Source organism: Moschus berezovskii, chromosome 8 (genome assembly GCF_049115385.1).
Source record: "Moschus berezovskii isolate FMDL1 chromosome 8, NW_MosBer_1.0, whole genome shotgun sequence".
In the NCBI taxonomy this organism is placed as follows: domain Eukaryota; kingdom Metazoa; phylum Chordata; class Mammalia; order Artiodactyla; family Moschidae; genus Moschus; species Moschus berezovskii.
Window position 1 is genome coordinate 50,229,899 of NC_142467.1, and position 11,516 is coordinate 50,241,414.

Below are 11,516 nucleotides of genomic sequence, written 5' to 3' on the forward strand. Positions count from 1 at the left end.
CAATTCTCTCTTTAAACAGTAAAAAGTGATGTCTCTCCCACCTTACCACAGATTTATAGTAATAAGGCTCAAGGAACAATCAAGTGCTATACAAAAAGGGACACTACACCCAGTGACTTGAAAAGCAGATTTTTTTTTAACTCAAAAATTCAACTGTGAGCCCTCTTCCATTATGCTACACTGCTCCCATCTCCATGAGCAACATTCTAAATCAGCACTGTTCTATTAACATTTTGAAATGATCGAAATGTTCTTCATCTGTGCTCCTCCAATATGGTAGCTACTTATAGCTGCTGAGCACCTCAAATATGGATTGTGTAACTGAAGAACTTGAATTGATTTCGTTTTGTTTCATTGTAATTAAATAGCCACATATGGTTAGTGACTAAGGTACTCAACCACTCAGGTGTAAACAGTAATCTGACAGACATTAACTCTCCAAAACTGGTCTACTGCTGCGGCTGCTGCTAAGTCACTTCAGTTGTGTCTGACTCTGTGTGACCCCATAGACGGCAGCCCACCAGGCTCCCCCGTCCCTGGGATTCTCCAGGCAAGAACACTGGAGTGGGTTGCCATTTCCTTCTCCAATGTGTAAAAGTGAAAGTGAAGTCGCTCAGTCATGTCTGACTCATAGCAACCCCATGGACTGCAGCCTACCAGGCTCCTCCATCCATGGAATTTTCTAGGCAAGAGTACTGCCATTGCCTTCTCCGAAAACTGGTCTAAGAAACAGATAATCTACTAATAGCCTTTCCTAGGGAAAGGAAGGCATTACAAAAAAATTCAATGACTAGTGCAAGAAGAGTGAGTTTATTTGTGGCCACATTCTAAATTGGAGTTTTACCCACAGACTCAATCCCTGGATGCAGAAAGGTTCCCAGAAACTTCATTTCACAAGAAATAATACAGTTGCTCCGGAAAATCAGTGAGAAGATAATTTAGGATTCTGGGAAGAAGGAGCTGTGTAAGTAAACACAGAACTGATATGTGTATTACAAGGTCCACTCACATCTCAATTTAGAACTCACTCCACAAATGATGAAGTATCTGGTAAGTTATAATGAGAAAAAGAGCACTGCATGTTGAGTCAGAAGACCTTGATCCAAGTCTAAATTCTAACCATGAGATCTCAGGTAAGTCTATTCCCACCCTAAAATTCTGTTGTTCCTCAAGTGAGACAAGAGGCTGAAATCTGCGGCTCCTAACTTTGAGAGGCAAGAATACCTTTGAGAATGCTGTGAAAGTGGAAGTACCCTCTCCCAAAAAATGCAGATAAATATTTCACTTTTAATTTTTAAAGATATACAAAAGAACACACTATTCCTAAAGTTCTACTTCTGTACCACCTCTAAATAATTTCCCTTACCACTAGAAAACATAACAACCCCCCCCCCCAAAAAAAAACCACAAAAAACCCAGTCTTCTGTTACAGCACAACTCTACAGGAGAACATAACCGACATTCGGTTGGGTCAGAAACAGGCCAGTGCCTTCACTGGGTAAAGGACCCGAGGGTTCAAATCAAGGCTATGTAAGGATGTGTTGTTTTTTTTTGTCTTCAATAATTGACTCCTCAGCCCTTGAGTCTTACAGAGAAAAACAATAACTGCAGGAGAGCTTCTGTAAAGAATGACATACAGGGTTTTAGCACGCAGAACAAAACAAGTTAAAAATAAAGTCATACAAACACGTTGAGGGTTAGGGGCAGGAAGAGACTACCCTGGGTTTTGGCTTATGTGACTAGCCTGGCTTAAGCCTGGGTTCAAGAGTGTTTTCAGATCCTAGTCCCCAGTAGAGCAATGTAAAAAAAAAAAAAAAGCCAAGATAATATAAAGGGTAAAACCAAGGGCTCTGGAGGGCAGAAGATCAGGGTACTTTCACGCACTTTAACAGCACGCGCACAAAGTTCTATGACCTTGAGCAATCTACTCTCACTCCAGAAGCCACAGTTTTCTCCTCTTTTAAACGAAAAGTAAGGTAATACTTGAAATATGTGACACACTGTCACTGTCCCATCAGAAACCCCTCGGACCCTCATTAAACGGCCTTTGACAGCACAGCTGTGGGCCACGGTTGGCCTACGGGCCTTAGACGAATGCGGGAGGAGAGTAAGGTTCACTGCTCCTACATTGAGGAAGAGGCAACAGAGCTCAGACAGCCGCAGCGCCCAGCTCGTGCAGCGCGGCGCTCAAGGGCGGGACTTACCTGGGGAAGCGTGCAAGCCGCGCGGCTCACATTCCCGGAGGCGCCCGGCCAGGGGGCTCGACGAAGGGGCTGGCCGGCGCACTCGCGCTCCCCGCTGTCGGCGAGAGGCGGCTCCAGTCGTGGCAGTGGCAGCAAGGAAGTGGAGGCGAGGACTCGCGCGCGCATCCCGGGGGCTAGAGGAGCCCCGGCCCTGCGGCCCCGCCCGGTGACACACGGCGCGGAGTCGCGACAGCCCCTCTCGCTCCCCTTCCTCGGAGTCGCGATATGGGGTCGTAGAGGGAGGGTGTGGAAGCACACGTGCGCCCCGCAGGCTCTTCAGTGACGCCTGCCGAGGGCCCCGGGGGTCAAGCCCCGGGAAGCCCGAGGAAGAAAGCAGGGACACGGGCGTCACCGCGGCACCGGCTCAGCCGCAGCAGCGGCGGCGGCGGCAGCAGCAGCACTCCTCGGATCGCCTGGGAGACCCGTCCCGGCGGCCCTCGCGGCGCACCGGAAGCGGCCGGCAGCGCGTGACTGCGCGCGACCCCTCGCGCAAGCGCAGTAGTCCATCTCAGGCTGAGGGGCTGGCCCATAGAAACTGCTTAGAGACTTAGCGGGGGGCTGCTAAGGAGGACGGACTGCTTCCTGCTAGAGGTTCCGGGAGGCGGAGGAAGCTGCGGCCGCCCGCGCTGGACGCTCTCAGCCCCTCGGGTGTTGTCGTAGGGCGTTCAGGTAAATGGGGCGGGGCTGTGCCGAGGGCGGGGGTCGAGGCCCCGCCTCGCCTGTCAAAGCCAAGTCGGGCCAGGGAGCCTCAGGACGATCCCCCAACACGGCGTTCAAGGCATGATCCCATTCCTGCTCTGTCACCGCTTGCTCAGGATCGGTTTGTTACTTCTTAGCGCGTCATCAAGCCATCCTCCTCACCCAGTGATCTGCCCGCAATCCGTCTCTCCCACCGTCCCACGCAGAGTAATGGTTGTGACTGATTCAAATGGAACTGAATGACATGTGCAGTCAGATAAGAACTGTCCCTTCCTGCCGATGTCACAGATTGTCCTACATTTGTATAAGTCCCTGCACTCTTACTACCATGCAAACCTGCTTATTTTCTCCTTATACCACTATCACCTTTCTCCATCTACCACTGTCACCAGCCTTCTCCTAGTCACCTGCTGGAACTGATGCAGTTTCTTCCAATCTCCTCTCTTCTCCCTCTACAATCTGTTCTCCACACAACACGCAGACGTATCTTTTTGTACTGTAAATCTGATTAGGTCACTCTCTGCTTAAGACCCTCCAGTGTCCTCTTGTTTACTTAGCATAAAATTCAAACTTATCTTGACCTCCAAGGTCTTGATTTGGCTCTGAGTCATTCTCCTTCCACATCTCTTCTCAGTACTGGTATTGTTCCCAGAACAAGCTATATCACACTCTGTAGTATGCAGAATGCTAGCTTTGTGCTGAGCCTCCTTGGCTTTGAATTCCAGGCCCATCACATGTAAGCTGTATTAAGCATTAAAGTATGAATAACAAGTTATGTTTACAAAGAACCAATAATTGGTACTCATTTCTGTAAATGGCATCACCATTCACTCAATTCCTAAGTGCTCAAGCCAGAAATCTGGGAGTTATCCTTGACTCCTCTTGCACCTCACATCCAGTCCATCAAGAAGATCTGAAAAAACATTGTTCCAAACCGACCACTTCTTACCATCTCCATTATTACTCTAAAACAAGCCACCATTATCTCACATCAGGACTCCAGCAACAGCCTCCTAGCCTCCTCCTTTTTCTCTGACACCCTTCCATTCCATTCTTCACACAGCAGTCATCTTTCTCTTTGCTTTAAATCCTTCAGGAGTTTCTTGTTGCACTCAAATTAACACATCCCAATTATATATGGCCTACTAGGCTAGCTTGCATTTATCTTCAGATTAAGGGCCACCTCTTAGGAAAATGGACTTTACCCATTAGGTACTCCACCTTGCAACCAAAAGACTTTATAAAGTGCAAATCTGATCATGTCATTCCAAAAACAAACAAACAAAAACCCCCAAAACTCTAAAGCCCTCTTACTATCCCAAGATCCTTGTTTTCTTCTCCAAAGACACTTTCCCCCCGACAATGCCTTTTTATTTTCTACAGTACTTCACTGCCTTTACACATAGTTCCTTCTATTTCATGAATTCCTGTTTGTTTATACTTTAACTCCCAACATCAATCTTGTTTCCTCTTAGAAGTACACTGCCCATCTCTGGCCCACCCAGTTGATCATCCCACTTCTTTGTTCTTCCACAGTACACTGCAGCCTCTATTAAAGTTCCCCATACACTCTATAGTTTTGTCTTCCCTGCTTCCCTAGTAATGTCCTCAGTGGTAGGCACTATGCTGCATTCATCTTTGTATGACTGACATCAAGTACAGTGCGTAGCACAGAGAGGATGTCATGAATGGATAGACATGTATGGAGGTAGTGGCCAAAGTCTCACAGCCTAAAGCACAGCAGCTTCTCTTGTTCTCAGAGGATTCTCATGATAAAAGGTTTAAGCAGGCAGTTACCAAAACTGCTACTGCTGGATTATTTCCTTCATAGCACATATCACACTCGGTATTAACAATTTTTTCTGTTCAATTATTGTTTATCTCCCTACATCACGTTGTATATTTCATAAGGGCAGGAACCTTGACAATGTTGTTCATCACTGTATCCTCACCACTAGGCACTCATAATTATTTATTAAATGAATGTGTGGCTACCAGGAACATCTTCCCACAGTGAAAAATCCTTCCAAACCATGGTGACAGAGCTATAAAGATTTGACTGTGGTGGGATTTCAAGCAGGACTATAGATTGGCAGAAACACCACTAATCTGAGTCAAGAAATCTGAGCTATATGAATCTGGGTAGGCCCCTTCCCTGGGCCTCAGTTTGTGAATCTATGAAATGAGCCTGATACTAATTCCTTGAATTTATATAATGCATTGCTATTTGCAGAGCTTTTACCATCTATTATTTCAGTCTAGTCTCATAGCAGACAGAGCAGACACAGTTATTATTTTTATGAAGGCTCAGAAAATTTGAGGAAACTTGACTAAATCACTTCTATTTCAAACATTCTGTTAATACAATGAATCTGTATAAGTAATCTCTACAAAAAGTCAGTAGCATGAATCCCATCTTCTCTTGACTTTGGCCTTATCATTTTTTAATACAATTTTTAAAAATCCGAACCCATCTTTTAGGGGGAATCCATTATCTTTGGTTCCTGATAGGTGCTCCATTATGTCTTCTCAGTTTTCCACACTTGCAGCAACACAAGCCGTGAGGAGGAACGGACACAGCCTTGGCAGTTGTGGCCTGGCCCTCATTCTACAGATGTGGCCAGCAAGGGGAACAAGGAGCATCCGCAGTTCTCCCTGAAGGAGAAAATGACAGTTGTGGAAGCTGTAGACTCAGGCAAGAGGAAAGGCAATGTGGCAAAATAATTTGGAAACACTCCTTCTACTCTGTCTATATTCTTAAAGTGAAAGTCACCCAGTCGTGTCTGACTCTTTGTGACCCCATGGACTATATAGTCCATGAAATTCTCTAGGCCAGAATACTGAAGGATCGTGCCAAATTTGAAGAAAAGATGCAGGAGGCATCAATGGGACCTCCGCAGAAAAGGATAAGGAATGCTTTTTATGACAACACTGATAAGGCTGTTTTTGCCTGGTTTCAAGAAATCCATGCCAAAAACGTTCTTGTGACTGGTTCTGTCATTTGGAAAAAAGCACTAAACTTGGCCAATATTCTTGGCTATGACAACTTACAAGCAAGTGTGGGCTGGCTGAACAGACTTCAGGATCGCCACGAAATTTCTTTGAAAGCAGTCTGTAGAGGGGATAGTGAGAGATTAATGAACGGTTAGCAAGTGGCATACAGAGGAAATTATAAAACTAGTTGCTGACTTCAGCCCAGATGATATCTTTAATGCTGATGAGACAGGAATGTTTTTCCAGCTGCTTCCCCAGTGCACACTTGCTACTAAAGGGGACCATTGTCGAGGGGACAAGAAAACGAGGCAGCAGTTGACAGCACTCTTTTGTTGCAGCGCTTTAGGAACTGAAAAAATGAGACCGTTGATTGTTGGTAGGTCAGCCAATCCACACTGCCTCAGGAATGTCCATTCTCTCCCCTGTGACTACTGAGCCAACCAGCAGGCATGGATGACACAGGGTCTGTTTGATGAGTGGCTGATCCAAGTGGATGCCAGGATGAAGCAGGATCCTGGATCCTGGATCTCGTTCTCGCTGGATCCTCCTGCTGATCGACAAGTACTTTGCTCACAGCATGCTTCTTCCATGCCTGGAAAGGAGTCAGGTATGGTATCTGTCCTCAAACTGTACTGCCGTCCTGCAGCCTCTGAATCTTGGCATAATTCATACCATGAAAGTGCTGTACAGGAGCCACCTTCTACAACTGATCCTCCTCGAGTTCAGCAGCAGTGAGGATCAAGAAGAAGTGGATGTCAAGCAGGCTGTCGACATGATTGCTGCAGCATGGTGGTCAGTCAAGTGGTCCACGGTGGTGAAATACTGGCAGAAGGCAGGCCTCGTCCCTGTGGAACTGACAGATTCTGACACAGAAGCAGCCACCGGTGAACCAGGTATTGCTACTGAAAAGTTGTGGCACTTGGTGGCTCTTGCCACCTGTGTCCCAAATGAAATAAATTTCCAAGACTTTGTCACTGCAGACGATGACCTCATCATCTCTCAGGAGCTGTTGGACACAGAGGTCATCGAGGACATGGGAGCCAGCGAAAGTACTGATGAAGATGGAAGTGAGATAAGGGGGAGGCATCTTTACCACAGCAGCCAAAAGTCACCATCACAGAGGCCATCTCAAGTGCACAGAAGCTTAGACGGTTCCTCTCCACTTGTACAGGTGTTCCTGACACCACTTGTGGCCAGATGAGTGTTTAATGAGAAGAGTGATGCAAACTCTTGTTGATTCCAAAATTACAGATTTCCTCCAAACAAAATAATATAGAAATCAACTTCCTTCTTTAATTCAGAGGATGTACTTTACAAGAATAAATTTCTTTAGATAGGATATTGAACTTAAATTTTGAGCACTATTATGACAACATTCTAGTTTTCTGAGATAATCAGGAACTTTCCTGAATGGAATTTGGGACCCAAGGCTTTTCATTTCTAATAAGTTCCCAGGCGATGCCAATGCTGATGTGGTTCAAGGTCTGTGCTTGAGAACCACCAGTCCTGCTGGGTTATACCGCTTCTCTTTTTAACTGGCCATCTAAATACTCCCAATCACTAACTGTCCGAAAAAAAAAAAAAAGTATCAGCTGTTCTTACTCTAGAACTGTAACTCCTTCCTGCTGATCTAGTAACTCCAGAACCTTCTTAGCTATTCTCCTGAATGCCCTACCAAGTATTCAGTAGAGGTACATCTATGTCAAAAGAATTACCAAGAGCCATCTAGCCTACCAAAGCATCTTTTAGTACTTTAGGATTATTATCAGTAGGGTGCCAGAGTATAGGGAAATAAAGCGCCTGAAAGAGGAGACATGCTACAACCTGGAAAGCATGGTAATACCAGTGTACCTCTCAAATCCAGGCACGGTGTGAGGAACATTTATAAGAGAGATGACCTGTGTGAGAATGTTTGGATTATTTGGATAATCCACAGTGGTCCTCTGCACACCGCTGGATACCCCAGCCTGGACCGTGTCATTAATACAAGGGCACACTGTTTGCCTTCACTACAATTACTTCATTGCTGTTGTTGTTCGGTCACTAAGTCATGTCCAACTCTTTGCAACCCCATGAACTGTAGCCCACCAGGCTCCTCTGACTGTGGGGTTTCCCAGGCAAGAATACTGGAGTGGGTTGTCATTTCCTTCTCCAAGGGATCCTTCCAGGTCAGGGATCAAATCTGCCTCTCCCACTCTGGCAGATGGATTCTTTACCACTGAACTACCAGGGAAGCCCATAAATCACCCTTATTCATTTGTGTTTGTTCTTCAAAGAGTCTGTGAGAGCAGAGTTATTTCAAAATGTATAAATTTATCATCAAATTTATATTAAACACTGTAAAGCAATTACCCTCCAATTAAAAATAATAAACTTAAAAATTATATTAAAAGTTTTTCTCCTATAAAAAGGCAAGCTTAATATCCTTTGAAACCATAGTATCTATTCATCATGAGTTAGATAAGTGTCAGGTTCATTTTTAGAAGGTACATGCAATACCTGTTACTGTTGTAGTGTGGTTCCCTGCCACAGGTTAATTTTATGGCTATTTCAGAAATCCATAGCAATTTAGTGATTTTTCTTCCTGTAGTTACTTAATTGAAACAGATGTATAAAGCAGATTAATCATAGAAATACCACTTCCATGTTGAACAAAAGAACAAACACATACACAGCAGATGCTTAAATAGATGTGTTTTTTTAAAAAACCTTATTATGGATATTTTTTCCTTTTAACACACTAATATAATCTGAATTAAAGTTACTATACATATTTTAAATTATTAACACATAGGAAAGGAAAAGTGTCTTATGGCTAAGTCCTGTGGTTCTGTGTCACTGTCAGCACCTTAATTGCTCTCATCATGTGTCAGGATTACTGATGAAATTTCTAATTTTTCCCCTCATCTTTCTCCTGAAGTCCATTTTGCACATAATGTTACAACTCTTTCCCCTCCCCAATTATCTATAGTGGCTCCCAAAGGCCTACAAAAGCAAGACTATTTAGCTGAGTTCTAGCACCCTCTGGAGTTGACTACAACCTGCATTTCCCGCTTGGTTGCTCAGCACAGTTTAGTGTGTGTGGCCCCTACTACGGGCCATTGTCTTCACCCCATACCCATGTCTGCCAGTGTGCCTTTGCCTGAATGCCTCACCCTGTTCTCTCCCAAGCTGGGCCTCACATATTCTTCAAGCACTAACCAGAGTCCTCTTTCTTTCAGCCCTTCTTGAAGACTCCAGCGCTTGTTCCAACTTTCTCTCCCTCAACTCTCAGCACTTCTGACTCTGTCATTCAGTTAAGCACTTAAATGCTTTGTCAACATTCTGTAGCCAAATTGTAAGCTCCATGAGAGCAGGAACCACTCTTACTTTGTAACCGTAAAGGTGCCTAGCACTGTGCTGGGAACATCAGTAAACATCAGTAGGCACATCAGTAAACACCGGTGTATAAATTAACGTCAAGTCATGTCAAAGCCACCTTATTTTTAAAGCTGCAAGAAGCACTGATCCTACTAGAAAATGATTTGGAGATAAGATAGGGCTGCCTTCTATTTTAAAAGGACCTGCAAAATTTTTCCATGAATCATTGCTCAAATATTATTCAAGTCCAGGTTACAATCTATTCTTTGATAATGAAGAATTCTAATACAGAGTTAAACCTATTTCCTTGCACAGAAAGTCACTGCGCGAATATCCATTTCTGTAAGATAAGACTTTAGTCTGAAAGGCTTTGTCTCAGTGCTTTGTATATAGTAATATTCAGTAAGTATGTGCTTAAACGTGCTCTTTAAAAAAAAGAAATCTCACATTCTTGACTCATTTAACATATATGAATTATATCCAAGTAGATGGAAATCAGATCCAGGAGAGCTTTTGCAGTATGATTTATGTCAGGTGAAACTTTGCTCTTCTTGGATATTGGGGGGTTTTGTTGTTGCTGTTGTTGTTTTGCCTTCTGGAATGTGGGATCTTAGTTCCCTCACCAGGGAACCCTGTGAGGGTTTCACTGTACCCCCTGTGGTGAAAGCTCAGAGTTTTAACCACTGGACCACCTGGAAAGTCCCCAAATTAGAGGGTTTTGACGCTGTTTTTTAAGCTAAAAAAGGTAGATACTATCCCTGCTTAGTCTCCTGTCTTCATCAGGCCCTCTCTGGCTTCTCTCTGACTTTCTGTTCCCTCCAACCCCACTTGAAGATATAGTTTTGTCCCACCTGACCAATCCATTTTGTAAGCCACCATTCTGGGATTACGGACCTACCTCAATTTTGCTGTCATGAGGATAAAAATGTGTACCTGTAAATGCTGTCTGTTGTCCTCACTTGCTTCCCAAGTGGCGCAGTGGAAAAGAATCCACCTGCCAATACAGGAGGCACGAGAAATGCAGGTTCAGTCTTTGGGTCAGGAAGATCCCCTGGAGTAGGAAATGGCAACCTCCTCCAGTATGCTTGCCTGGACAATTCCATGGACAGAGCCTGGAAGGCTATAGTCCACGGGGTCACAAAGAGTCGGACACAACTGAGTGCGCGCACACACATTGGCATTACTATCCACCCAATTTGGAACCTAAGCATTTAGAGGCAAGGACCTGCCTTACCACTGAAATATCTTGGGGTTCAGTGTTCCAGAACCACCCAACCTGAGCAATAGATAAAACTCAAGGAGTTGTCTTTGCCCTATTCCTATGAAGGGCTCTTTCATTAAAAAGGAAGAAAGCTAAGGCACCTCCCTGGTGGTCCAGTGGCTAAGACTCCATGCTCCTAATGTAGGGGGCCAGGGTTCAGTCCCTGATAGGGGAACTAGATCTCACATGCCACAACTAAGACCTCAAGCAGCCAAATAAGTATTTTAAAAATTGATGTGTAAAACTGCAAGGAGATCCAACCAGTCCATTCTAAAGGAGATCAGTCCTGGGTGTTCATTGGAAGGACTGATGCTAACGCTGAAACTCCAATACTTTGGCCACCTCATGCGACGAGTTGACTCACTGGAAAAGACTCTGATGCTGGGAGGGATTGGGGGCGGGAGGAGACGGGGACAATAGAGAATGAGATGGCTGTACGGCATCACCGACTCGATGGACATGAGTTTGCGTGAACTCCGGGAGTCGGTGATGGACAGGGAGGCCTGGTGTGCTGTGATTCATGGGGTCGCAAAGAGTCGGACATGACTGAGCGACTGAACTGAACTGAAAAGAAGAAAACTAAGACTTATTGACTACATATTTATGTCAAGCATTGTCTTACTTCTTATCATTTAATCTTTCCAACAAATCATAATACCAAAGGATAGATAGTTATCTTCAAATTGGGATGTGGTAGAGGGCTTCATGGCAAGCCACTCCAGTACTCTTGCCTAGAAAATCGCATGGACAGAGGAGCCTGGTGGGCTGCAGTCCATGGGGTCGCTACTAGTTGGACACGACGGAGCAACTTCACTTTCACTTTTCACTTTCACACATTGGAGAAGGAAATGACAACCCACTCCAGTGTTCTTGCCTGGAGAATCCCAGGGATGACGGAGCCTGGTCGGCTATCGTCTATGGGGTCGCACAGAGTCGGACACGACTGAAGCGACTTAGCA

General features: G+C 44.9%; 1 protein-coding gene across 2 annotated transcripts in view; it reads right to left on the reverse strand.

Annotated features, from left to right (window-relative positions):
• The window catches only part of HMGXB3 (HMG-box containing 3), a 63,638-nt gene extending 61,032 nt beyond the window's left edge, over nt 1-2,606 (reverse strand). Inside the window, exon 1 of one of the 2 annotated variants that reach the window (XM_055431490.2) lies at nt 2,205-2,606. The gene's annotated coding sequence lies outside the window, so the exon portion shown is untranslated. The remainder of the gene's footprint in view (nt 1-2,204) is intronic. The other variant, XM_055431493.2, reaches the window with a different exon arrangement.
• Nucleotides 2,607-11,516: the final 8,910 nt, after the last annotated feature.